Here is a 5,089-nt window from a genome sequence, read left to right on the forward strand (position 1 = left end):
TTGCGTCCTTTTTCTCAAGCTGAACAACAATAATTACTGCATTTGCATTACTGTAAGGGGTAGGTGTACACATTAATAAACCATAATTTGACAAGGAGCATTTTTCGTTGTCGAATTGTACTACCTACTGTTTTAATGGGAGGTAGGAAAATCTGACGGTAGCACAAATCGACAGAACACCGGATTGCTTTTGTAGTGTAAACACTCATGTGATCAAATGTATTCAAACAGCCACAAAATACAGCCTACTCTCCGCCCACAGATCTAATGCATAAACACAATGGGAAGCATCTTTCCAGATGGAATATAAACTTTGTCAGCTGAAGTTGTAAGTTTGGTTTGAAGATGAAAAATGTACAAAGCACAATGTTCTCCACCAATCCTCACTTCTAACATGCATCCACAGCGTTAGGTGTGGTTTTGTAGAAAGCTGCTGCTCTCCTTATCTTTTTCCATTGTCTCATTTCTCATTTTATGTGTAAATTGTGTGAATGTGTTAATCCATTTGATCAAAAGATCTGAAAAAACCCATGAATTTACCTGCATTGATCCCCCCCCCCCAAAAGAGATGGTCACTCGGAGACTGTATATTTGTGATCCGATCAACCTTCTCTCTGGTGTTATAACATGATTCTTAAGAATGTTTCTTGTCTGTGAAAATTTCCACAATTCAACACTGATTACATAAAAAAACTGTTCTCTTATATGTGAAAACTTGTGTGGTACTTAAGTGCTGCTTTTTTTTTTTAAACTCCTTCCGCAGTGACCACATATAAACGGCTTCTCTCCAGTGTGACCTCTCATGTGCCTGTTAAGGCTTCCTTTTCGGTTGAAACATTTTCCACATTGTTGGCAGGTGAAAGGCTTCTCTCCTGTGTGAGTTCTTATGTGGTCTTCAAAGTGTTGTTTGTAATTGAAAGTCTTTCCGCACTGAGGACACGTGTAGGGTTGATCTCCTGTGTGAATTCTCATGTGGTCTCCAAAGCATTGTTTTTGACCTAAACTCTTTCCACACTCAGAACATGTGTAGGGTTTCTCTCTATGAGTTCTCATATGGACTTTAAGGTTTTCATGTTGATAAAAACTCTTTCCACACTGAGAGCATGTGTAAGCCTGCATGCACTACATTGTGAATTCTCATGTGTCTGTTAAAGCTTCCTTTGTGAGTGAAACTTGTTCCACACTGTTGGCAGGTGAAAATACTCTCTCCAGTGTGAATTTTCATGTGGCAATTAAGGTTTCCTTTCCGGTTGAAACTTCTTCCACACTGTTGGCAGGCGTAAGGCTTCTCTCCAGTGTGAAGACTCATGTGGACCGCAAGGTTTCCACGTTGAGTGAAACTCTTTCCACACTGAGGACGTGTGTAAGGCTTTTCTCCATTGTGAATTATAATGTGTGCTTTAAGGGTTTCTTTTTGACTGAAAAACTTTCCACACTGTTGGCAGGCATAAGGCTTCTCTCCTGTGTGAACTCTCATGTGGGTTTTCATGTTGATAAAAACTCTTTCCACACTGAGAGCAGGTGTAAGGCTGCTCTCCATTGTGAATTCTCATGTGTCTGTTAAAGCTTCATTTGTGAGTGAAACTTGTTCCACACTGTTGGCAGGTGAAAAGACTCTCTCCAGTGTGAATTGTCATGTGGCAATTAAGACTATTTTTCCGGTTGAAACTTCTTCCACACTGTTTGGCAGGTGTAAGGCTTCTCTCCAGTGTGAACACTCATGTGGTCTCCAAGGTTTCCAGGATGAGTGAAACTCTTTCCACACTGAGGACATATGTAAGAGGCTTCTCTCCAGTGTGAATTCTAATGTGGCTTTTAAGAGTTATTTTTTGACTGAAACACTTTCCACACTGATGGCAGGCATAAGGCTTCTCTCCTGTGTGAATTCTCATGTGTCTTTTAATACCTTCTTTTTTACTGAAACGCTTTCCACACTGTTGGCAGGTGAAATAATTACTACTTCCTGTCTTTTGATCCATTTTTCTTGAGGAAGTTATTTCAGTCTGTGAGCAACTCAAAGATGTTTCTCCAGTTATAAAATCGTGTTGATTCTTATATTGATCTTTCTCTTCCATTTCAAACAGTTCTTGACTCTCCTCTTTCAGCACCATTAGGTCTAAGACGAGAAAAGACAAATAAAAATTAGAGATGATTGAGATGCAGTTTGACCAATGTTTGTGTACATGACCGACCAGTGGTGGCGTGCAAGAAGGCGGGAAAGGTCAAAGCAATGCAAAAACTCACAATGAATGGCTGAACGACGGACATTTTGGGCAATTTAGAAATCATGGCTGGACACATTTTTTTTAGGTCCGAAAAGAGTACATGTATGGGAAAAAGAGGACGAATGGTCACCCTATTGCACAGGCCTCTTCTGGAAATGACATAAAATGCTTATTATAGTTACATGACCTGCTTTTGCCATCTGATTGTGGCTACATCTCTCTTCTAGTTCTATTAGATTAGTGGTGTAATTATGTCCATGCATGTATACGCCATAGGCTTATGCTTTCCCAGGGCTGTTTTTGTCATGGTACCGGAGAGTGATGAGGCGTGGACTCAAATGCAGGAGAAAAATGGTACTTTTTAATAATAAAATGAAACAAACCAAACCAAAACTACCCCGAGCGAGAAAAACAGGCAGGCAGGCTTGGAACAAAGCACAACACTGCAAGGCAGGAAACAGCAATACGGGTAGACATTAAACACACAACAAGTAACACTGACGTAAAACAACGGATCAGCACAGGACTGCAGACACCAGGAGAATAAATAGGGAGACAAACGAGGAGCAACTGAAACAAAAATGAGGTAACAAGATGGGAGGGGACAGACAAATAAGACAGGAGATCACATGGCACCAACAAACACACAAGCAGCCATGTGCTTACACAAAACAGTGTCCTCTGGTGGCCATCTAGGGCACACCAGCAGAATACCATGACACAGTTAAGTAATATATAAGCATTTCTTTACTTTTTGAACACACGCTTGTTTAAATGGAGGAAGACGAACTTGAAAGGACTGTTGAGCCCATAATAAGTGCAAATGCTTATGCATTTTAGGTGACCGAATAGTACTGCCGTTACAGGTGGAAGAAGTCGTGAACCGGCTCTGGTTTGGGGTGAAGAGCGGGTCGGAAACAAATCGCGTTTGCATGTATACTCTCAAAACAGCCATTAACATAATATGCTGTGCATTTGCTCAAGCAGACTAGAAAGAGGACTCGGTTTGGTACTCGCGTGCAGTCCGAGCCGAGTGCTTTTAGCGTGTGAGAGTGTGAGAGAGAGAGTGTGTGCGCAAAGAAACAATCTATCACAGCGCGCTATTACTGCATTAAAATCTCTTTCTCGCTTTTGAATGTCTTAAAACGCATTAATGTTTAAACTGACAAGGCTTAAAACACGTGAGAATGATAGAACAGCACTAGCGCGATCATTCAGAGAGGTGTTTAGATAAACTGCATTCTCTTAAAGGGTATCGTCACGAGCCGCAGGGTTTAATTTGGAATGTAAACTTGACTGACTGCTTCACTTCCACTTTAAGAGCACTTGAAGAAAAAAATTAAATGAAGCTGAAATCCTTTAAAAAAAATAAAGGAGAGAAAGCTGCATGAGGGCAGACAAGGGTATAAAAACACCTGCCAATGGCAAATTAATTATGGAGAAAAAAAAAAGTACAGGATGTTTTCAGCTTTGAAAACGAAAACCAACCTGTTTGTTCCTCAGTATCTTCATGTTTGACTCTGAATGCTTCTTCAATCATATCTTCACTCTCCTCTTTAATTAACACCATCTTTGTTTGTTCCTCAGTATCTTCATGTTTGATTCTGAATGATTCTTCAATCTTCACATCTTCACTCTTCCAAAAGCTATAACAAAATATCCTTTTTTCTTTAAAACGGTTACATTAATTGTGTTTGTTATATTTTTTTAATTAAAGTTGAAATCAATTTACTAAATAATGTAAACTTGACTGACTGCTTCACTTCCACTTTAAGAGCACTTGAAGAAAAAAATTAAATGAAGCTGAAATCCTTTAAAAAAAATAAAGGAGAGAAAGCTGCATGAGGGCAGACAAGGGTATAAAAACACCTGCCAATGGCAAATTAATTATGGAGAAAAAAAAAAGTACAGGATGTTTTCAGCTTTGAAAACGAAAACCAACCTGTTTGTTCCTCAGTATCTTCATGTTTGACTCTGAATGCTTCTTCAATCTTCATGTCTTGCAATCAGCTTGTAACACTCCAAAGAGAAAGGAAAACTTGAAATCGCATCATATGACCCCTTTAATAAACACCATCTTAATAATAGTGAGTTGTGTGGATCTCACTTTTTCTGTGTGTTTGGACACTTTGTCCTGTTTAGGATGAGAATAATTAACAGAAAGAAAAATAAACCCAAACTAAATGCGTCTCAGTCAGCTCCCTAGTTCAGTAGTCAGCACACTGGTGAGGTAAAGTCAGTCAGAGTGAGAGTTAATGCACTTAAATGGACTAATGAACCAAAAACACTCAAAACCTTAACAATAAATAACAATAATAATAAACATGAATAAAATAACAAAATTAACACTTACTATTTAGTTATGATCAATATTAGGTATTTAGTGATTAGTATGTAAAATTTAATAGATTACACTTTTTTTTTTAAAAGCTATTGTTTGTAAAAGTTGTCGCTACACATGTTTGTGTTCGTTGTTCTCGTTGCATTTACACTGTTTGGAACAGCAGTGTGTCGTCAGAGTTCGGTGATTCGAGCGATTCAAAACAGAGAATCATTTTGTGAATCCATTGATTCAATTGACTCGGAGTTTTGAAAAGCTCAGTTTCTCCATCACTACTTGCCAGCGACTGGATTCGTGGTTAGGATGAACTGATTCACTATATAGGCAGCGAAATGAGACGCACCGTTTCAGTGTTGCCAAACCCCTCCCAAACCCCTCCCTCAGAAAATCTCTAGAACCACCCTCAAAAGTCGCCAAATATGAAAACAAAGTAAATACAGGTAAATTTGGTAAAGGAAAGTATATATATATATATATATATATATATACTTTACAAATGATGACAGTATAAAAAATATAACAA

General features: G+C 38.6%; 1 pseudogene; it reads right to left on the minus strand.

Moving 5' to 3' along the window:
- Positions 1–577: 577 nt before the first annotated feature.
- LOC107690722 (gastrula zinc finger protein XlCGF57.1-like) lies at positions 578–3,857 on the minus strand (annotated as a pseudogene).
- Between the last annotated feature and the right edge of the window lie 1,232 nt (positions 3,858–5,089).

This window comes from Sinocyclocheilus anshuiensis, unplaced genomic scaffold (assembly GCF_001515605.1).
Source record: "Sinocyclocheilus anshuiensis isolate Anshui unplaced genomic scaffold, SAMN03320099.WGS_v1.1 scaffold3816, whole genome shotgun sequence".
Lineage (NCBI taxonomy): Eukaryota > Metazoa > Chordata > Actinopteri > Cypriniformes > Cyprinidae > Sinocyclocheilus > Sinocyclocheilus anshuiensis.